Source organism: Lissotriton helveticus, chromosome 6 (assembly GCF_964261635.1).
Source record: "Lissotriton helveticus chromosome 6, aLisHel1.1, whole genome shotgun sequence".
NCBI lineage: Eukaryota > Metazoa > Chordata > Amphibia > Caudata > Salamandridae > Lissotriton > Lissotriton helveticus.
The window spans coordinates 958,209,589-958,233,759 of record NC_136067.1 but is presented as its reverse complement, the minus strand read 5'-3'; the positions used below and the strand labels follow the sequence as shown (position 1 = coordinate 958,233,759).

The 24,171-nt window shown below is 46.2% G+C and overlaps 1 protein-coding gene across 3 annotated transcripts in view; it reads right to left on the bottom strand.

Moving 5' to 3' along the window:
• Positions 1–24,171, bottom strand: part of LOC144761612 (potassium/sodium hyperpolarization-activated cyclic nucleotide-gated channel 2-like) — a 2,245,815-nt gene that overhangs the window by 1,689,625 nt on the left and 532,019 nt on the right. The gene's annotated exons all lie outside the window — the stretch shown is intronic.

Genomic DNA, 24,171 nt, shown 5'->3' with positions numbered 1-24,171 from the left:
AATGCCCCTGTTTTGTATGTTTCCACATTCACACGCACATTCTTTTCAAATTCATGATTCGAATTGCCTTCCCAGCCCCTACTGAGTTAACCAACCAGTGATAATGGCCCGCCAACAACCACTAGCCCTCGTTAATGTTTCACAGGGTTTTGTTGCGTTTATTCCGCACCCTCTGCTGAGTGGTGCCTAACTTGTCAAATGTATGTAGGCAAAATATTCATAACAAACAGAACTCTATAGGAATACCTATGAGCCATTTAACCGCCCAGACAGGCGTTCATGTGCTCATTAATGTTTCTGATAAGTGCATACGTAATGCTTTTTTCAGATTTTGTATCACTGAAAACATACCATGCTCACAGATATGTCTGCATTGTTTGATAACAAACTAGATAAAGATATTAAAAATAATAATTCCAGAGATAGAAATTGAATGGGCACTTTTGCTACAAATATTAGAAATCTAATATGCAGCATTGAGCCAGGATGGAACATCTGTTTATCCTACTGTGTGGAGGAATTAGCCAATGACTGTTGTGCGCTCTAAAAGGTATACAAGCTATTCAACTGTGAATGGGTTTACAATGTGGATAATGTATCTGGTGGGTACCAAAGTGGAAGCCCAAGAACAGGTTAACATTTAGGTCACAAAAATCGGGAATTTTTCAGGTCAGTAGATGTATATTCAGAGATGCTCAGTGAACAGGAAGAACTTAAAAAAATACTCCATGGGTTGTCAAGGGAAATGACAGTTGAGGTCCCAAGAAAAGAGCTACTACATTTCTACGCTGCAGACACACACAAACACAAACCTAATAGACTAGACAGTTGATGGCTGCCTCAGACTTCCCTATGTATACATATTCTGTTAGCTCAGTTCATCCCAGGCAAACAGATGCAGCCTCTTCTGACGCCTGAAGATGTTTTCTCATACCCCAAAGTCAGTAATTAGTACATGGAGGGCGGGTGGGCAGGGTTCTTCTTGAGATTTAGGTTACTCATTCCTGAAAAGAATCACAAGCACTGAATGCAAGGCACCTTATAAGAGAGGAGCCGGGTTAGCAGTGTCAGGCATTCACTAGTCAAACAGATTTTGTCTGAGATGTCTCCGCATGTTAGGAATGTTGAAATCTGGGCTTGGGTTGAGGGCCTGAACAAATGGCCACTTGAACCTGATGCTTTGCAGCAGTGCTAACGGCTTTCACCTTTATGACGTCAAGTAGTTAAAAACTGGGGTTTTGAAGGATACTTCTCATGCATTAATAACTTTATACCTGAATTTATAGGTCAAGGACAGTCAGAATGTGTTAAGCGACCTTTAGCCAAAATAATTCTAGAAATGTTTTAAATGTTATACATTTCAGATGGTCATGGCCTGGCAGCCAAGATGGTAGACCCTTAATTTAGAATTTCCATAATCTTCCGGCAAATAAGTACCTTGCTCAGACTCTACAAAGGGGCGCAGTAGCTTATGCATGGCCCCTGCCTTTGGTCTGAGTCAAAAAAGAGCCAGAGACTGTGGCAGAGCTGACACAGGGAGACCGGCTGAAGAGTGGGCCTTCTAAGATGGTGGCGCTGTGAAGAGGTGGCAGTTCTGGTATGGACATTGACTGGAGTAACCCTCCTGATGACTCAGCTGCTTGATGTATGGGCCACAGTGTCAGAGAGAGGTATCTCATAGGCAATGGAAGGTCAAGTTCTCATCCATGGCAGCTAGATCAGCAGGTGTACCTGTTTCTGGTGGAGGGCCTGACTGATTCCTGGGTATGGCACAGAAGAGGTGACCGGACAAGTGGGGTGGTGCAGCAGCCATGGGGCTATATCTTTGCTGCCTCCTCTGTCCTGAACTGGACTATAATGAGGCAGAATGTCCTAGAGGCAGGGGCTGCAGCATCCTGGATCCCCATGAATAGCAAGCCTGATGTGAGACATTAGCCAGCCTGACACGTGGCTTTGTTTTTTCCTTCTGCCCTACATAGCTTGCACTTGTGGTGCCCTGCCCATCTTTTTTCAGCCAGCTCCCAATCACAGACTTAGGATTGTGGTAATTGGGGCACCCACCAGTACCTGAAGAGTTTCAGATTGGGAAAATTTGGTGGTGTGGGGCACAGGGTCAAGTGGACTTGCTTCTGGGACTCTCTCTCCCCCCCCCCCAAATGAGCTGCCATGCAGTAATGTATAGGCACCACAACAACATTTGGATTATTAATGGACTTTGATAGCAATCTCACTGTTCATGTGAAGTGTTATTATTGGTGAAAGACAAATCAGGTCAAATGGAATGATTTACCAGGGCAGGACGGTGTGCGGAGGCACTGGGGGCTCAACAGGGAGGCCGGAGGATCGCCTCCACCACCAAAGATGCAATAGTGCAGGCCCTCAAAGACACTAGGGGCCAGATGTAGGTATCCAAATACCGGTCGGTAACGGCCGAAAATGCTGAATTTCGTCCGTTACTGACCGGTAGTGGGCTTTTGAGATGTACGAGCCCAAAAAAGACCGAGTCAGTAATTTACCGAATCTGACTTTACAGAATTCCTATTTAACGAATCAGAATTTACCGAATTCTTATTTACCGAATCAGAATTTACCGAATTCTTATTTACCGAATCGGTAAATAAGAAATGGTAACAAATGAGTTTTGAGATGTAGGAAACTTCTAAAATACCGAATTTCATACAATTCGGTATTTAAGAGTCGGTAATTACCATGGATTAAAAGCAGGTGGTAACCAGGTGCAGGCTATAAAAAAGCCCCCAAAATGCGACAGTGTGACCAGAATGACGGCGATCTATGTGATAGCATTGCGGCTACGGCTACAGGCAGCAGGAGAGAGGGTCTGGAGAAGGGAGGAGCAAGTCTACAGACAGAGGATAACGCTCTTCCAACTCACTGAGGCAGAGATATTGCAAAGGTACAGGCTACACCCCCAATCCATCCTGGACTTGATCAGGGACCTGCACCCACTCCAGGAGCACCCAACACCAAGGGCGCACGCCATCCCACCCCATGTGCAGGTGCTCTGCAGCCTACACCTGCTGGCATCTGGGAGTTACCAGGGGGTGAATGCTGCGGTAGGTGGGGTGTCCCAGAGCTGCCTGTCCCATTTCATCCATAAGTTCCTGGAGGCCATGATGCCGAGAATGCATCATTACATCAGCATTCCTGAAACACATGCAGAACTGCTCAAGACCAAGACTGACTTCTATCAAATGGCACAGTTCCCTCACGTCATAGGCTGTAATGATGGCACCCACATCCCAATCTGCCCCCCTGCAGCCACAGAATACATCTACAGGAACCGAAAGTCAACCCACTCAATAAATGTGCAGGTGATATGCAACGCTGGCAACATAATTACTGACATTGTGGCCAAATTCCCTAGGCGCACCCACGACTCCTACATATTCCAGAACAGTGGAATCTACAAACGCCTGGCTGCTGGAGAATTTGGGGAAGGATACCCGCTTGGTAAATCACTGTGACACACCCTGATAATTACTGCATCTGAATGTTTCAAATGGTATGTAACTGATGGCACTCTCTTTCCCACCTAGGCGATAGCGCATATGCTCTGCGGTCCTTTGTTCTCACTCCCTACATGAATCCATCAACCCGGAGTGAGAGACGTTACAATGTAGCACACAGAGCAACACGCAACGTTGTTGAGCGCACATTTGGGCTCTTAAAAAGCAGGTTCCGCTGCCTCCACAAGAGCGGAGGTGCACGGCAGTACACACCCATCATCTGCTGTAAAATCATTGCAACGTGTACCATGCTGCATAACCTTGCCACCAAGAAAGGCACAGAAGTTGATATGACTTATCACGAGTACATTGATGATGGAACTGAACAGCCAGAGCCCTATGCAGCAGGAGTAGCGCAAGCAACAGATGGGAGACTGAGACGGGCAGAGATCACACGCAGCTATTTTTAAGTAAGTAAGGAGACACAGCCAGGGGTGAATGTGAATGACGTAGTTTAATGGGCACTACGGCAAATGACAAATGGCACATCATGGTAGTCCAATTTGTGACTACCTAACTAGGCGGTCACGGGTTACTTCCCCCTAACATGTTCTCTGGAGTGTGGGCAGCATTACTGTCTGTGCCCACGCACAACAGTGCAGGATGCCCGAGGCTGGGTTTCAACACTGGCTGTTGAGCCAGGGCTTGCAGATTGGCGCCTGATCCTCCTCCGTATGTCCTGTATGGGTGTGCTACTGCTGCTCCTGCTGGTGGTGTCTTCAGTGTCCTCCACACCTGGATCTCCAGCGTTGGCTGACTGGTTGTTCAGCTGCAATTCCATTGCAGATGTCACCCTCCCCATCCCCCCAGGAGACATCTGTGCAGCAGTGAACAAGCCTCTCTTGCATCGCCACAGAGCGCCTACATAGCAGGGAAGTGGCAGTTGCCAGACGGTTCACCGCCTTGGTGTGATGCTGCACACACTGCCTCTCCCAGCGCCTTTGTGTGCGGTCCTCATCTAGTTTATCGCATAGAGCCATCATGGTCTGGAACATGTCCCGCATTCCCTCTGCCATGTCCCTCATGCTCTCCGCCATGGAGCTGATGCCCCGGTTCATATTGTCCATGTTGTTGTTTAAGTGGCGCATTTGTCTCTGCACAGATGATATTGCTTTTACCTGCAGGCGCTGCACTTTCACCATTGTGGCCTCCAGCCCGCAGAAGACACCGTCACCATGCCCACTTGTGCTGTTCTCCCGGACCCTACGGCATCTTGCACCTGTGTGCACACGTTCGGAGGCGGACTGCAGCCCAGCATTGTTTGCCTCCTGTGGAGCAGTTCGGGTGTCACCCTCCCTTTCTTCATCAGAGGATGTCACAAAGATTCTGAGAGGGGTTACATCATGCCTCATGGGCCTTACCACTTCATATGACTCTGAGTCTGATGATGGAGACTGTGCTGGTGGGTCCTGCTGTGGTGAGTCATACAGCAGAGGCGATGATGGCTGTGCTGTTGTGGCTGCCTCTGGTGTGGAAGCTGCCTGTGCTGTGGGTGCCGGTGGTGTTTCAGTGCTTTGTCCTGCACTCCTGCTTGCATCCTCACTCCTGTTCCTTTGGGGTGCCCTTTTCTCCCTCTCCTGTGCAGTCCTGCGCGATGACTCTCCTGTGGACAAATATGGACATTGGCTCAGTGGTGCTGCAACCCTGTATTTCAATATTAAATTACAATCCTGTCACACACTTCCGATGTCCTCAACTGCTTCTGCCGACTTGAGTTCCGCGTTCGATCTGGTGGAACACGCACTGCTCTGGCCCATATTAATATCTATGGGTGCCCCTACTGAAATTATCCATCTGCTAGCTCGCCTGTATAGTAATCTATCATGCAAAGTAAGGTTTGGGATAGATGGAGAGTGTACCCCTTTCTTTGAAGTCAAGCGAGGCATCCGTCAAGGATGCGTATTAGCTCCTTTATTATTTTCACTTTTTATTAATCATGTGGATACATTTCTGAAACTGACTAAAGCAGATGCTCCAACTATAAATGGTAACCCGTCCCTGTCCTTTTATATGCGGACGATACGGTCCTCCTTTCTAGGACACAGAATGGTCTACAACAACTAATTGACCAATTTCAAATTTTTATTAAGAACAGGAATTTGAAAATTAACAAAGGGAAGACCGTCACCATGGTTTGTGGTAAGAAACCTAGAAAACACAAACCTTTTTTCTTAGATGGAGAGAAATTAGAATCTGTTAATAGTTTTTGCTATTTAGGAATCAATTTTTCGGGTAAAGGGAAATGGACAAATGAACAAAATAGTGTCCTTTTCAAAATGGCCCGGAATACAAACTGTATTTTTAGATTCGCAGCGAAGCTAGGGGATCGCAGAATTCGTGAAATGTTAACCCTTTTTAACGCTAGATGCATCTCCTCTGCTATCTACGGGGCTGGTGTATGGGGGTATGATGCACAGTGTACTAAATCTATCCAGGTGAGGGAGAATGCGTTTTTAAAAAGATTAATTTGTGCTCCAGTTATGGCTTCAAAAGAGTTAATACACAAGGAATTAGATATGTACTATATCAATGATCTAATTGCCCTTCGTCCTCTATCCCTGTGGCGCTCAATATGGGTAAAGGAGGAAACCAGGTTCACACAGGACGTAATAACAGATTGTATTAAACTTGATTGCCGATCGAACATTCCTTGGCTGAAGCATATACATTATTGGTATAAAACTTTATATGGACTGGACATTTATAATGATTTAACAATGGATCCTATTTTATCAAAACGGGAGTTGAAGGTCTCGTTTATGAAATATGCTGAAGAGACCAGGCTGGAAAAATATACTAAACAGAGCACATTCATTTTTTACCAACGATATAATATTAATGTTGGCTTTCAAACTTATCTTGTAACAGTTAGTATTCCATCCCACCGTTTTGTTTTAACCCGTCTCCGCCTAGGAATTGCGCATCATCTTGTGGCTTTTCCTGTGCCCAAAAAACCTGGAACTTGTGTATGCCCATGTGATGGTAAATCAAAGCAGAGCACATGTCACTTTATACTATCTTGTACTTTTTATACTTTTTTAAGGAAATATTACTTGAAACCCATCTTTTTAAAATATAATACGCATCATCTACAAACAGCAATGTCACTAGTATTTAATCTAGAGTCTTCAGATGTATGCTTTTATGTGGCTACTTATATTTTAAAATGCATCTCTGCAAGAAAATCAATTATTGTATGAATTTTGCTAGTTGTTAATTGTACTATGCACTTTAAACTTGATGCTGCTGAACTACGTATTTGTATTTTGCACAAAACCATGTTGCACTTTGAATTCGATGCTGCTGAATCATATAATTGCATTTTGCATATATATTGTTGTTGGACTAATTGCTGCTACCAATATTTTCTTGTGTAGGATTATTTTATTACCTGCAGTTTATTCATTATTATTTTAAGCCAATAGTCAATTTAGGTGCTGCTAATTGGATATGCACTTTAGAATTGTTAATTTGCACATATACTAATCTCGAGATAATACTTAGCACTTTAAATTGTATATTTGCACATAACCAAAGATCGTAGGATTGTTAAGTTCTTTTGCCAAATTTGATCCTATGACTACGCATTTTTAATATTGTTAAAATGTTTTGATCATGAGTGCTATTACGCAAGATTACTTTTGAGATAGTTTAATTTAGTATGGTGTTAAAAAATTCTCTTGTGTGTATGCTGCTATATGGTTGTATTTCTTTTACAAACCGAATAAAGCATCTTTGAATTGAATTGAATTGAGTCATACAGCAGAGGCGATGATGGCTGTGCTGTTGTGGCTGCCTCTGGTGTGGAAGCTGCCTGTGCTGTGGGTGCCGGTGGTGTTTCAGTGCTTTGTCCTGCACTCCTGCTTGCATCCTCACTCCTGTCCCTTTGGGGTGCCCTTTTCTCCCTCTCCTGTGCAGTCCTGCGCGATGACTCTCCTGTGGACAAATATGGACATTGGCTCAGTGGTGCTGCAACCCTGTATTTCAATATTAAATTACAATCCTGTCACACACTTCCAATGTCCTCAACTGCTTCTGAATGTAGTGTGTGGCATGCCTTGCTGTTTTGTGTGATGACTGTACTGATGTATGTTTCAATGACTACCTCTCCCATGATGCATTGCTGGTGTATCCCAAAACCTGTACTGGATTGTGAAACACACAGCCACATTGGGGAAGGGGGACAGGGAAGGGGGGGAGGATTGCTGGACATTCTCCTTACCTTGTTTTGTTGCAGCTCGGGCTGAGCTGTCAGCATCCACGATCCCAAAAACACTCTCTGGCTCCAGGATGAACGCCGCCAGCTGCTCCAGGTCAGTAAGGGCAGGTGCCCTGCTCCTTCCTCCTCCTGTGACACTGGCCTCTTTCTTCTGTGCTGCCAGCTTCTCCTTTTTTATGATCCTGAGATCATACCAGCGTTTTTTTAGGCCATCTACTTCTCTTGTGGTCACCCCTAAGGCGTTCACCTTCGCCTGGATTCCTAGCCAGGTGTTCCTTTTCACAGCCTCTGCTACCTGCAGAGACTGTTTCCCAAAAAGCTGGGTATGGTGTTTCACCACCTCCTCCACCAGCACCTGCAGTTCACCTATGCTGAACTTTAATTTTCTTTTGCGGTTTGCTACTTCCCTCTGTGAGTCCTGGGATTCCATGCTGCACTTCTGCTCAGCTCAGTACAGCCAGAAGCTCAGTGTCTCACAGCTCTCCAGTTTGTTCAGTTAGCCTGCACCCACATGGGTGTGGCCACTTCCTGGTTGTGGGGTGGTGTGGATGCACAGGATTGGTTGGTTCCCCTGTTGCTTGTTTGTGGGGTGGGGTGGATGCACATGATTGGTTAAATCCTCAATTGCTAGTATTTTGTATCTCCAAATCGGTATTTACCGATTCGGTATTTACCAAATCGGTATGATTTTTACCGATTCTGTAAATGTTACCGAATTATTTACTACATTCCATTTACTGATTCTAAAATACCGAATCAGTAAAATTTGGTATTTTAGAATCGGTAAAATAGAATTACCTACATCTGGCCCTAGATCTGTTCTTTAAAGAAAAATTGAGGACATTTGTGTAGACATAACACTGCTGCAGCAAGACCTCTGTAACACAACAGAATAAGTCAAAGAAGCAGTAAAAAGGCTATGGGCCAGATGTTGGAAGCCTAATTCCGGTCGGTAACGGCCGAAATTACCGAATTTCGTCCGTTACCGACCGGAATTAGGCTTTTCAGATGTAGGTGGGCAAATTGTAGTATTAGGTAATTTACTGAATCGGTAACTTAAGAATCGGCAAATTACCGAATTCTTAACATACCGATTCGGTAAATTACCAAATCCTTAACGTAGAGAACACTCAAGTGAGTGCTTTTTACATTTAAGGATTCATTATTTACCATCAACTATTAGTTGGTGGTAAATTACGAATACCTTTTAAAAAGCAATTTTGTGCTTTTTATTCAGTGCCATGTGGCAGACATACATGCCCTTAGGGCATGTATGTCTACCACATGTGCACCCATGCACTATACAGGGGTGCAACAGGGTGCCAATGTGACACCCTGCCAACCTTGTAGGTCTACCCGCTATTACCGATTCTGTATTTACCGAATCGGTAATTCTCATTCCTATGGGCCTCCAGGCCCATAGGAAAGAATGGGGAATACTGATTCGGTAAATACCGAATTGATATTTACTGAATTTTACCGATTCGGTCAAATTTACCGTATCATTAGCTACATATCATCTACCGATTCTAAAATACTGAGTAGAATAGTTAATGTTCTGAAGAGGGCAGAGGGCCATTCCATGGAGGTCTTCCTGCCACTTGGTTGTGGACTTGGGTGCTGAAAGACAATCTCTTTAGGTGCTTCATTGTTGAGCAGGCCATAATATGGAAGGCCTGGTGCCCCACCTGAGTCCATCACAGCTGGTCTTCTCAACTACAATGATAGAGATGTTATTCTCAGAGCTGCCCAAGTAGCCCATATTGAGCCCCACAAAGTCATGCTGTTTCCAGACTACACAGGTAGTGCAGCAGAAGTGATGTCATGAGTGATGTCACTGACCATGTCATTAGTGATGTAATATGTGACATCATCAGCAGTGCATTGCACGCGCAAGTTATAGTGAGTCCAACTAACTATAACGTGGGAATTTCAATGGCTTTATGCGAGTAAAACTTCCAGCTAACTATAACTGGTGTGAAACCTATGGTTTTTTCAGTGAATTTCAATGGTTTTTTAATAGCAAATCTTTATAGGTATAAAAAATAATACATTTTAAAACTATTTTTTTTTATATTTAACTTGGGGCGCCCCCTGGGGCGCGTACCGGGGAGCGTCCCGGGAGCGCTATTGCCACAAACGAAAACAACATCGTGACGTATCGCGTACACACGTGATGCGTCATATGACGCACAGCGTAATCGCAACCGAAAGCACGCGATCGCATACGATCGCGAAACGTCCAGACGCGCTTACGCTACGCGCCCGTGGGCGCGCCCCGGAGCGCGACTACGAGCGCGCCCCGGGGCGCGTAGCGTAAGCTCGTTGGGTCATGTGACTTGAAAATAACACTTTCTATTGGTGCAGAACAGGTTTGGTTTCTAAATGAGTAATGCCTGGGTCTTGTGACCAGCCTGGGTCTTGTGACCTGAAAATAACACTTTCTATTGGTGCAGAACAGTTTTGGTTTCCATATGAGTAAAGCCTTGTCTTGTGACCTGAAAATAACACTTCTGATTGGTTCAGCACAGGTTTTTTTCCCAAATGATAAAAAACCCTACCTTTCTTCCTCACTCTGACTTTGTCCTTTGACTGAGGAAGACCTGTTTCATCTACAGAGACAATTCTTTTGTACTTGAAATGGCTACTGTAGCAGCAACAGCTGGAGCATCTGCACCACCACCACCACCACAACCACCAAGAGGACCACCACAACAATACATTGCTGGTGGAGAAGAGGAGGAGGAGGAAGAGGAAGAGGAGGAGGGGATCAGATGGCTGCCTGAAGAAAATACCCCATACAAGCTAAAAGAACACATTGTATGGGAGTTTTTTTCACTTCCATAGGGCAAGAAAAAAGTTAATGCGGCTAAGGTAACATGTCGAATCTGTGGTGCAGAACTCTCAAGGGGCAATCCAGATAAAAAATATTCATTTGGTAATAATACCATGATTCGGCATATGACCCGGAAGCATCCTGCTAACTATTCTCGTGCAGAGATCAGGGAACTGGCCAGTCACCTCCCCCAGTGTTCAAGGACCAGCTCCAAAAGAAAGCAATCCACTCAATCGAGACCAGAAACATCAGAGGTGATGCCTTGTATCCAAGAACGATTTGGTACTTTTAGAGTCACTTGTACTGAATGTAGCAAGCTCATCACCTATGGTGAAAAGAGCGTAAAGCTGATCGTCCTTGCTGGTGAGAATCACATTTGCCCCAAACAAAAGAAGTAATTTTTTCCATTTTTTGTTTTTTGCTCCAGTTGAGCCATTTTCAATTCCCTTTCTTTTTGTTTCTTCCCATAAAAAATACAAAAAAAATATAAAACTGTTTTGAAAAGCCAAAAAAAAGTACAAAATGTTCAAAAAACATTAAAAAAAACTTATGAAACAACAAAAAGAATAAAAAAAACTGTTCTTTTTAGAACTACCTTTCATTTGTAAAATTAAAGCTATATTTTTAAAGAATCTCTGTAAATTTTTTGTCCTTAGGGTACGCGTACCGGGGCGCGCCCCCCCAAAAAAGAAAAAAAAAATTGGTACCTACATGTTGGTACTTAAAACACCCAAACAACACAACAACTCTATTCAGAGCTACCCTACCTCTAAGCACTTTAAATTATTATTTTAGTGTTTCACTGAGTTTTCCCCATGTATGGGGCGGGGAGGTGTGTGTGGGGGATGTGTGGGGTGTGTCTGTGAGGTGTGTGTGTGTGTGTATTTATGAGGGAGGATGAGATGTATAGGTGTGTGTAGGTGTGTGGGGAATGTGGGTGTGGGTGGGGATGTGGGTGTGTAAGGTGTGTGTCTGGGTGTGGGTGTGTGGGGTGTTTGGGTGTAGGTGGGGGTGTGGGTGTGTGAGGTGTGTGTGGGGTGTGTATGGGTGTGGGGGGTATGTGTGTAGGATGTGTGTGTATGTGTGGGATGTGTGGGTGTGTCAGTGAGGTGTGCGTGTGTGTGTGTGTGGGGGGAGGTGTGTGTGGGATGTGTGAGGTGTGTCTGTGAGATATCTGTGTGTGCGTGTGTGTGTGTTGGGGGGTGAGGCGTGTGTGTGAGTGTGTGAGTGTGGGATGTGTGGGTGTGGTTGTGGATGTGTAAGGTGTCGGTGTGGGGTGTTTGGGTGTGTGCGGAAGTGTGCGTTTGTGAGGTGTGTGTGGGGAGTGTGTTGGTGTGGGGGTGTGGGGTTGTGTGCGTGTGTGTGTGTGTGGGACATACTTGTAGGTACCTAAAACAGCCACAGAACCCAAAAGCTCTTTTCAGAGCTACCCTACCTCTGATCACTCAAAATGATTATTTTATTATTTATTATTATGATTATATAATTTTTTTCACTGTTTTTCCCCATGGTACGCTCCCCGGTACGCTCCCCGGTGCGCGTACCGGGCGCTCCCCCCGCGAAAATCGAAAAAAAATTAAAAACATTTTTGTCCCACGGGACCCTTTTATAGCCCCCACATCAAACCTAGGGGATCAGGGGGGTGTACCCTGCCCCCTTTTGGTCATTTCCCCCTTTGTTTTTTGCCACCTCTTGTGTCTCGATCCTACCGAGACACAAGATGGCGGCCGCTGCGGACTGTTTCGAATGTTTACAGACACCCGAGAGCCAATCAGCTTTCCGTGCGCAAGTCGCGTGGCGCGCCCGGAGCGCTCCCCGGTGCGCGTACCGGGTTGCTGCCATAGATATATAAATTTGTTTGAACCTAAATTACTCAAAATCCTCTGGAGCACATATCTTGAGACATAGCAAAGGCACATCGGGCTACGAGTCCCTACAATTTTGCCAAGTTTGGTAAAAATCCATTCAGCTGTTCGAGCTAAAAGTCCGACCGACCGCCCTATGAAAATTAACATGGGGAAAACACGTTTGGGGGCTGAGATAAAAGGGGGATCCGAAAACGTGTTTTCCCCATGTTATTTTCCATAGGACGTTTAGACACGGCTACAGCTCGAACGGCTGAATGGATTTAAAGGAAATTTGGTAGAAAGGTAGAGTCCGGCTCACAGATTACCCTTTTCTTTGAATGGTGTAAATCTGTTCTGTAGTTGCTGAGAAAATTAACTTTGAAAAAATATATATTGGGCTACATTGGGCTAAATATATGTTACAGCCCAAATGTAGCCCAATGTAGCCCAAAGATGGCCACCAGAGACAAAAAAAAACAAATGTAGCCCAAATATCAGCCATGACAAAAGTATGGCACACCTGAAGTCATATTGATTGGAATAAAGTGTTAACACTTAAAACATTTAATTTGCAAAGGAACAAAATGAGGGGGTTCATTTTGCCATAGAAATTATGATTAGTGCTGAAGAAAGAAAAATTAGGGCACATTTTGAGTGACTTCTCAAATCCTCTTATATTTCATTAAAAAAATTCTGATATGCAGTCTCCCAAGATGGCCACCAGAGACAAAAGAACCCAAATGTAGCCCAAATATCAGCCAGATGTAGCCCAACTATAGCCCAAAGACAGAATGTCCCAGAGTGTTCTAAAGAACAACTAGAAACTAGAACGCTAACAGTCTTACTTATGACAAAAGTATGGCACATCTGAAGTCATCTTGATTGGAATAAAGTGGTAACACTTAATACATTTAATTTGAAAAGGAACAAAATGAGGGGTTTCATTTTGCCATAGAAATTTTATATATATATATATATATGTATATATGAACCAAACAATCCACCTCCCACAGTGACACCATGGAAGGAAGCACGGACACGAAGTGGTTCAGGATTTGGCATCACTTTATTCGTTGATGTCACCCTCAATCCCGAACACAAGGAGAGACGCGTTTCAGCCACAAAGTGGCCTTTGTCAATCAATATATATATATTCACTGAAAAAACCATAGGTTTTAAACACGTTATAGTTAGGAAGTAGCATTTAAAAAACCTATGAAATTCACTGAAAAAAACATAGGTTTTACACACGTGAAAAGAGGTCTGTCATTCTGTCACAAGGATGGTGTCATCAGTGATGTCATGACTGATGTCACTGACCATGTCATGAGTGATGTAATATGTGACGTCATCAGCAGTGCATTGCACGCGCAAGTTATAGTGAGTCCAACTAACTATAACGTGGGAATTTCATTGGTTTTATGCGAGTAAAATTTCCAGCTAACTATAACTGGTGTCAAACCTATGTTTTTTTCAGTGAATTTCATAGGTTTTGTAAATGCTATTTCCTAACTATAATGTGTGTAAAACCTATGTTTTTTTCAGTGAATATATATATATATATACTACTATTATAAAGAGAGAACACAAACCTTTTGGCAAGGTAAACTCGGGAACCACAGCGCCAATCCACACACCCAATACATTGTTGTAAACCTCAGGGTGTGCAGATGGACATAGGCTATAGAAAATAAAAAAAAACGTAAATTTAAAAATATAAATTAAAAAAAAAAGTAGGGCCCTGAAAGTAGCGCCGGCCGCGACGCTGACGGCCACAACGTAGCGGAGAGAGGAGCGGCGGTGAAGTGAGGAGCTCGGGGAGGAGCGGCGGCTCAGGTAAGGCTCTGGGACACGGGACGGGAGGGAGCCGGTGCGGGAGGTTGAGCCGGAACAACTGTGGTAAGGTTCAGGGTCTGGGAGCAGCATTTCAGGCTTGCGTGCACTCCAGCCCCGGCCCCCGCCCGCCACGACATTGTCCGGGACACAGACAATGTTGTGGCGGGCGGGGGCCGGTCGGGAGTGCACGCAAGCCTGAAATGCTGCCCCCAGCCCCCTTCTGCCCCAGGGAACGCTGGGGCGGGCTGCTAGTATATATATATATATATATATATATATGTTGCAGACAGCACATGCTCCAAATTACTGCTGTGGGTGATGTGTCATAAGCACTTCACACATTATAATGAGGATTTCATGTTGGGAACACATACAGAAAAAACAGATCAGACATGTTTGTCCGTATCAAGGCGCACACTGGCACATTGAATGAATGCAGGGTTTTGTAAAGTGCAGCAGCTGCCCCAAGGAGTGACCTGGTGCTAGTCTAAAGGCACAGAAATCCAATCTCCAGTTCCCGTTAAGCCATAGTGAACAGCTATGTTTTAAACAAAGCACTAATTGCTATTTTGAGGGAATTGAACAGGTAGGGAATAACACTCCCTCGCTGCCAAAACCGTGAAAGGTCATCCCCCTGAGGTGGAACGACTAAACCTAGGAATAGGTGCTGGAAGGTATCAGAAGAGCAAAGTATTCTCGAGGGCCTATGATTAGAATCCAACCACAAAGATCTTTAGGCCAAATCCTGTAGCATAGAGTGAACTATCAGAAGAGCTTTAAATTGAATCTCTGAATTGAATAAGCGATGCAGTAGTTTTTAGGTCACGCTAGACAGTGCATGCAGTGTCTCTTTGAGACCTGCTATAAACTGTCTGTGTACTTCTAGTCCATCCCCTTTCTTGCCACTGCTTTTCATTTGTCTTTGTTAGTGTCCTTTAAAAACCCTTGCTTGCTAGTGTTCAGTCCTGCCTCTTTGTCCCTCCTTTCTCTCTTCTGTTCCTCCCACAGAGTTGGGACTTAACACTGTCTCACTCTGCTATCGTTCTTTATCCGTTCTTTAGGGAATAATTTTTTCCGGTTTACCGCTCTCTTACTAATTGTCTGTGTTAACATTCAAACATAGCATTCTTCCTCCCATCTCCTCTCAATGCCACCGTTGTGTTACTGCTGGCTTTTTTACTGCTGCCTCTCCCACTGTGATTCAGAAAAGGGGGTGGTGATGAACAGAGTGTCTGAATTAAGCAGACCACTCTTACCCAGTCCAAAGATCAGGGCTTGATCCATCACCGTTATTTAGCTCACTGCCCCATCCCAGCTCAAAACCTGGCTATATGCAAATTGGTCTGTCCCTGGCCCAGTGCATCATGGGAACAGGGCAGACCAAACTACCAAGCCAATTCTTCACCAGAAAGGATACAAGCTACCGGGGACCGGTTTCTGGCATTTCAGCCTCGTCGGCCCGGCTTGCTTGAATCCTGATGGAGCAGTGAGCAAGGGACTCATGTCTGAGTATACCCAGCCACACCTATAGTGGCCAAAAACGATTCAGAAAAGGGGGTGGTGATGAACAGAGTGTCTGAATTAAGCAGACCACTCTTACCCAGTCCAAAGATCAGGGCTTGATCCATCACCGTTATTTAGCTCACTGCCTCATCCCAGCTCAGAACCTGGCTATATGCAAATTGGTCTGTCCCTGGCCCAGTGCATCATGGGAACAGGGCAGACCAAACTACCAAGCCAATTCTTCACCAGAAAGGATACAAGCTACCGGGGACCGGTTTCTGGCATTTCAGCCTCGTCGGCCCGGCTTGCTTGAATCCTGATGGAGCAGTGAGCAAGGGACTCATGTCTGAGTATACCCTGCCACACCTATAGTGGCCAAAAACGATTCAGAAAAGGGGGTGGTGATGAACAGAGTGTCTGAATTAAGCAGACCACTCTTACCCAGTCCAAAGATAAGGGCTTGATCCATCACCTTTATTTAGCTCACTGCCCCATCCCAGCTCAGAACCTGGCTATATGCAAATTGGTCTGTCCCTGGCCCAGTGCATCATGGGGACAGGGCAGACCAAACTACCAAGCCAATTCTTCACCAGAAAGGATACAAGCTACCGGGGACCGGTTTCTGGCATTTAAATTTCTGAATCATTTTGTCCACCATAAGCGTGGAAGGGTATACTCAGATGTGAGTCCCTTGCTCATTGCACCATCAGGATTCAAGCAAGCCGGGCCGAAGACGGCTGTAATGCCAGAAACCGGTCCCCGGAAGCTTGTTTCCTTCCCAGTACAAGAATTGGCTTGGTAGTTTGGTTTGCCCTGTTCCCATCATGCACTGGGATAGGAACAGACTAATTTGCATATAGCCAAGTTCTGAGCTGGGATGGTGCAGTGAGCTAAAAAACGGTGATGCATCAAGCCCTGATCTTTGGACTGGGTAAGAGTGGTCTGCTTAATTCAGGCACTCTGTTCATCACCACCCCCTTTTCTGAATCATTTTGTCCACCATAAGCGTGGAAGGGTATACTCAGATGTGAGTCCCTTGCTCATTGCACCATCAGGATTCAAGCAAGCCGGGCCGAAGACGCCTGAAATGGCAGAAACCGGTCCCCGGAAGCTTGTTTCCTTCCCAGTACAAGAATTGGCTTGGTAGTTTGGTTTGCCCTGTTCCCATCATGCACTGGGACAGGAACAGACTAATTTGCATATAGCCAAGTTCTGAGCTGGGATGGTGCAGTGACCTAAAAAACAGTGATGGATCAAGCCCTGATCTTTGGACTGGGTAAGAGTGGTCTGCTTAATTCAGGCACTCTGTTCATCACCACCCCCTTTTCTGAATCATTTTGTCCACCATAAGCGTGGAAGGGTATACTCAGATGTGAGTCCCTTGCTCATTGCACCATCAGGATTCAAGCAAGCCGGGCCGAAGACGCCTGAAATGGCAGAAACCGGTCTCCGGAAGCTTGTTTCCTTCCCAGTACAAGAATTGGCTTGGTAGTTTGGTTTGCCCTGTTCCCATCATGCACTGGGACAGGAACAGACTAATTTGCATATAGCCAAGTTCTGAGCTGGGATGGTGCAGTGAGCTAAAAAACGGTGATGGATCAAGCCCTGATCTTTGGACTGGGTAAGAGTGGTCTGCTTAATTCAGGCACTCTGTTCATCACCACCCCCTTTTCTGAATCATTTTGTCCACCATAAGCGTGGAAGGGTATACTCAGATGTGAGTCCCTTGCTCATTGCACCATCAGGATTCAAGCAAGCCGGGCCGAAGACACCTGAAATGGCAGAAGCCGGTCCCCGGAAGCTTGTTTCTTTCCCAGTACAAGAATTGGCTTGGTAGTTTGGTTTGCCCTGTTCCCATCATGCACTGGGACAGGAACAGACTAATTTGCATATAGCAAAGTTCTAAGCTGGGATGGTGCAGTGAGCTAAAAAACGGTGATGGATCAAGCCCTGATCTTTGGACTGGGTAAGAGTGGTCTGCTTAATTCAGGCACTCTGTTCATCACCACCCCCTTTTCTGAATCGCCTCTCCCACTGTGGCTCCTGCTCCTTTGCTTGAATTTGTTTAATTAGGCTTTTTGCACTTTTTGATCTCCACCATAATTTTCTTTTGGGGGGGGTAGGATATTTGTTTGGTTCCGGCTTACTTTTAAGTGGGATTGGGCATGTTTTTTAGGTATAGCCTACAACGATTTTACATCCAGCCCCCCTCTTTCCTGGCTTTTCATTGGTTCCTGTGTGGGTCACTTACTTTGCTGCACTGCCAGACCAGATCCTTCCTGGTCTGTAAGCATCCTAGGATTGATTGGATTCAAGCTAGATTGGCTGATGAGGGGTGATGCCCCGAAACCGGTCCCAGGATGCTTGTTTACCGTCCAAGGAGGACCTGGCTTGGAAGTTCGGGCTCGCCTGTTCCCATAAGGAACAGGGTCAAGCCTGATTTGCATATGGCTGGGTCTAAACTGGGGTGGTGGGGTAAGCAAAAGAATGATGAATTAAACCCAGATCCTTGTGACTGGGGGTGAATATTTCCATTGTCCAGCATCTGTCCATCAGTTGTTTCTTTTACAATTGTCACCCTAAGTGGGAAAGGTATGCCCCGACATGGGTCCGAGACTCCCTGCACCACTGGATTCAAGCTAGCCTGGCTGATGAGGGGTTATACCCCGAAACCAGTCCCAGGATGCTTTTTTCCGATCCAGGTAAGACCTGGCTTGCTAGTTCGACTGGAGTGTTCCCATCAGGAACAGGGTCAAAACTGATTTGCATATGGCTGGGTCCAAACTGGGGTAGTGGGGTGAGCAAAATAATGATTGATTAAACCCAGATTCTTGTGGCTGGGGGTGAATGTTTGCATTGTCCAGCATTCCGTCCATCTCTTGTTTTTTTTTTGCGTTTAACTTGATGCCACAGGCTGCAACCAGAGGTAATTAAATCCTGCGAGGTCGGGCATGCACAGCCAGCATATGTGCAGTTTGGTACCAAGTCCCGTCTGCAAAGCTGCATCTGAAAAGATTTCCCACCTGCCTTCAGTGCTCTTGCAGCAGCTGAGTTTCCTCTGAATATTCCAGTTCCTCCCAGGGTGTGGACGGAAGCAAGCTGAGGGCACCTGGGAAATGGCCTCCTGACAAGTTTTCTGAAATACATTATCTGCCCACCACACACACACAACGTGGAGACAGGCAGTGTTCTTTCTAGTCATGGCAGCTCTCCAGGTGGAACCACACTTTGTACATATTTCACTTGACTTGCAATGTATAATAAAAAAAAAATCCTAAAATAAAATTTTAAAGGAATGATTCTGAATTTAAAATAGACATTTATGTTTAATGTTGTATGACCTCACATCCAGAAATATTTGTGTTTTTTTCTGCAGTGCATTGTCAGGCAGGATCGTTGTTCCACATGTCTCCAAGATATGCAGGTAAGTATAAACTGGTCTGCCTTTGCGGCTGGTTTGGGAGCTGAATATGCAGGTGTTCCCTGCTTTAGCAGGACTAGTTCCATGCCGGTTTTACTTGCGTTAGAGCGCCGTCTAACGGGACCCGCATACCTCTGTGCCCTGAGCATGCCATATACGGCTAGGGCTACCGGCCCGTTCTGGTGGGGGCAGGGTTCGAAAGGCCGCACTGGCATTGGCTGAGACAGCGCAAATCTCTCATTGGACTTCGTTGAGAGCCTCTCGCTGAGGTTGATTGCTCGGCGCAAGGTCTCTGGGTAGCTTCAATTTGGTTAGAGGCTTTAACATGCCAGTACTTTGCTGGCACGAGTCTCCTCTGTTGTGTCATTTATGTTGGGCGGCTCGCACAGTGTTTGAGAAGCACAAACCTCCGTTGGAGTGTAACACAAGCCCCCGCAGCCCCAAGCTCCAAGGGGCCCCTTCAGCAAAGTACTCTGGTCGGAGCTCTCCCGATCGTGTCCAAAGGGGGCCCCTCCATGTGTCTTGCAGGAGGGCCCCCTCAAGCTTCGTTACGCCAGTGCTTTGGTGCTCTATTTCCTAACAGCAGTTGTCGCAGGAAACAGAATGTTAGATTTGGGGGTCTCTGGTTGGCACAGGTAGGTACTTGTGACAAACAGGGACCCTCTCCTCTACTCAGGGAATGGGAATTACACACCTAAAATAACCCCTGCTCACCCTCTGGGTTGCGTGGCGCGAGCAGTCAAGGCTTATTTCAGAGGCGTTGTAAGTTAAGTGACCACATACAGTAACCCAGTGACAACATTACAAATGGACACCACACAGGTTTTATATAAGTAGACTTTATATAGAGTTACCACAAGACCATAAACGACAAAAATACCCACTATGATTACTTTAAGATGGTAGATTAAGCTAAGTTCAGTTCAGTTCTTAGATGCGACACTCTGCGTAAATGTACCTTAAGTTGCTTTGCGCTTCCACGACAAGCAATGTCGCGGCGAGGGGAAATGCGGCAAAGTTCAGTTACAAAGAAATAAAGACGTGAAGATATTCTAGATGCGGCACACTTCTCGTGATGCGAGAAGTTCTCGGTCTGATGCGTGGACTACAGCGGCGATATCCAAGATGCGACGGCAGCAGCTCCAGCGGCGACGCTCTTCTCCCACGATGCATGAAGCTTCCGCTCGATGCGACATCTACAGGGGCGACATTCAAGATGCGACGGCAGCAGCTCCGACGGCGGCGCGCTTCTCGTGGATGCGAGGTGCTCTTGGTCGATGCGGTGCAATGCGACAGTTTCAGCGGCGACACCCTCCTTCTCCGGAGTTGTGACGGCAGGCACAGCGACGACGACACGCTCCGACCTCGTTGCGAGATTCTTCTCCTGATGCGGTGCAGTGCGACAACCACAGAGGCGACACCCTCCTTCTTCGGAGTTGCGATGGCAGCAGCAGCGACGGCGACACGCTTCGTCTTCGTTGCAGCATGCTTCTCTCCGATGCGGTGGAGTGCGACAGTTCCAGCGGCGACACCCTCCTTTCTCCGGAGTTGCGACGGCAGGAACAGCGACGGCGACACGCTTCTTCTCGTTGAGTCACGCTTCCAGCTTCTTGCGACACGCAGTTCCTCAGAAAGCCCAAAACAGCAGCAGGCACTTCCAAAAGAACTCTGGGGAGCTGGGGGGTGAAGCCTGTTGTCCCTGAGACTTCAGCAGGAGGCAAGCTCTTTTCCAAGCCCTTGGAGATCCTTCACAAGTTGAAAGCAAAGTACACAAAGTTTCTTTCTCCTTCCCTTGGCAGTAAGGCAACCACTGCAGGCCAATCCCTCAAGCAGCACTTCAGCTTCGGAATAGTCTCTCCTCAGTTTCTTCAGGTTCCCCTCCTCAGTAAAGGTTTCTTCTTGTAGTCCAAAGTGATCTAGTTTCATGGGATCAGGGTCCCAATATTTATACCCAGAAATCCTGTTCTCTGAGGGGAGAGGGGCCTAGTCCAAACCAGTTCTGAAGTACTCTGTTTACCAGACCTCTCCTTTTCTTTCACAGTGCAGGGCAGAGACATCAGACGCCCACAGGAGGTGGAGCCAGCATTGTGGAAGGCAAGTACAGTCCTGGAGCCCTTTGTTGACAGGACTCCTTCTTCTTCTTTCAATGTGCAGGGCAGAGACATCAGCCGCTCCCAGGGATTGTGGCAGGCAGGCATAGCCCTATTCAGAGTTCAGGTGTGCTCCTCCCTCCCATCAAGATGCACATCTCTCTATTCACCACTGGGTGACTCAGCCTGTCTCCTGGAATTCCCCAGCCCTGTCACTCACAGAAACCAGACATATGAATACACATCCTAGCCGAGGCAGGTTAGAATGGTTAGACAAGCAAATACCTACTTTCTAAAAGTGGTATTTGCAAACACAGAATATTAAAATAAACTTTACTAAAATATGTATTTTATTATTCTGAGTTCAGGCATACTAAACTCGAATTTCTACCATGTACTCTGAGCCTGTTAGGATTATAAAATGTAACAATTCGAACATCCCATTCTGGCCTATGGAGAACAGGTAGCCTTGCAATAGGGAAAAACGAAAATGACTGTAATTCACTATTAGGACATGACACACACATCAGGGCTTGTCCTACCTTATACTTACAATGCACCCTGCCTTTGGGCCTACCATAGGGGTGACTGATATGAACAAAAAGGAAGGTTTAGGGACTGGCAAGTGGGTGCACTTGCCCATTCAGAATTACAGTACCAGACTGCATGCAGGCTCTGCAACGGCAGACCTTAGACACATTTTACAAGGCTGCCTGTGTGGGTGGCACAACCAGTGCTGCAGGCCCACCAGCAGTATTTGGATTACATGCCTTGGCACACTCAGTGCACTAGACTAGGTTCTGACAAGTAAACCAAAATAGCCAAACATGGAATCACTAATCCATACATCAATTTACAATAGGGAACACTTGCACTGTCGCACTGAATAGCACTGGCACAGCGCCCAAAACATCTAACACCAGCAAAAACATATGAGGCAACAGCAAAAAATGGAAGGGAGCCCCACGCCAACGGTGTCAGGTCTAACACAGGACAAATTGGTAGATTTTTTTTTTTGTTTGTTTGGTCTGGGTTACTTCTGGTGAGATATATGATGCCAGGAGGTGTACCTCAGAGCCAAGGTCTTGTGCCCTTGGTGTCACAGGCCCCTCCAATGCAAGGGTTCAAGTCCAGGCAGCAAAGCATCAGTAGGTTCTCTTTTAACAAAAAGTGGTGAAAGAATGCTGTTGTAGGGGTGGTTCCTGTTCACCTGGTTGCTCCTTATTTTGCGGTTGTGCAAAATATTTTTGGAGCTGCCATTTATTATGCTATTTTAGAGATTTGTAAAGCACCTGGTTACTTCAATTCGACGAGTCCCCGGCTGGATCCCAACTGAAAGCCTGGTGAGATAGCCAACTATATGTAGACTAATGACCTAAAGATTGTCTAAGGAACCAGATTTTCAAATGTTTCCTGAATAGAACTTCACAGGTTGCTAGTCTAAGGTTTAAAGGGAGTAAGTTCAAGAGTCTGGCAGCCAAGAAACTGAAGGAACTGCCACCTAGACGTACTCTAGGGATTTTAGTGATCACTGTCTGCACAGTCCCTCCCATTTCTTTCCTTAGTTTCTGTGGTCCCTAGAACTCTGTGGTTGTATTACCCCGGGCTTCCAGATCTTGACTGTGATTCTGAGGAGGAGGTGAAGGGATGGTTATTCAGGGCACGGAGCTTTATAGTTTCTTGCAGCAAGTCTTGGTGTTTCCAGACACCCTGAGTGCTGCGGACTCAGGGAATGTCTTTGCTAATTACCAGCGGGTGGAGCATGAGTCTCTTCCTTTACTTTTTTCTGTCCAGTAGGTTCTGGAGGGTGAATGGAAGGATGTGGCCAAGCATGCCTTCCCAAGTTTCCTGGCTAGGTGATACCCTCTTCCTGGTTTTGTGGAGGTATTCCCTGCGGTGGTCAAAGTTGATACAGTATAGGCTGGATTAACCTCTCAGAGTTTGTGAGTGTCTGCGATGCAGAGCCTTCAGCCCGAGGTGCTGTGCATGTTGATGTCCTCTGGTGTGGTTGGCTTCTTAATAGTGTTTGTTGCAGGGAGCAGGCATAAAGGCTCCATTGTGAGAGTCCGGTTAATATTTTTGCCATGGGTCAGCGTTTGCGCCCCTTTTAATTTCAGGCCAACCTGGGCATCAGAATCCCTACGTTAGTAGGACTGGCTTCTGTCTTGTATTGGTGGCATGGGCCTTCGTGTGACAAATCCTGTGTGTCTCTGTTCTCCAACAGGGGGGCGCGGCTGGTGGTGATCCGCTGGTGCGTCGCTGGATGAGGGATGCGTTATGGGGACGACGCGGTGGCTGAGCCCGCAAGTGCCTCTCCTGTGGAAGACTTGTAAAACTGTGTATGGTTCAGCGGCATGAGTCTTTGGCATTGTTTGTTTCTTGTTTCTGAGCAGCCCTGCCGTGTTTGGCCGGCGCGCATCTCATTGGGGCTTTTGCTGCCTCTTATTTTGCACTTTGTTCAGCTGCATATGCTAGCCATTTGGTACAGTCAAGGCTGGTGGCCTGTCTGGGTTTTCCGGGGATATGCTTCAGGATGATGATCCCTTTGAGACATTGGCTATGTTGGGGCGGTAGTTGCATTTTTGTCTGGCTTTTCTTACGGTTCTTTTGGTGCTTTAGCAGCAGCTGCTGGTGCGTCTATTGCTGCAAGGAGACAGTCGTGGCTTAATCTGTGGTGTGGACTCCAACTGGCGTTTACAGGCCGGTGTTGGATTTGTAAGCAGTGTCTTTAGCGTCCCGCAACAATCATTCAAGATAATGTCTTTGCTAACGATTCTCGTTTCTCTGTCACATGGGGATTTTCTGGCATCTCTGAATTTGCGGGAAGCGTTTTCTCCTGTGCCAGTTCACCAGACTTCTCCACACTTTTTGAGGTTCTTTGTGGGCAGGGGG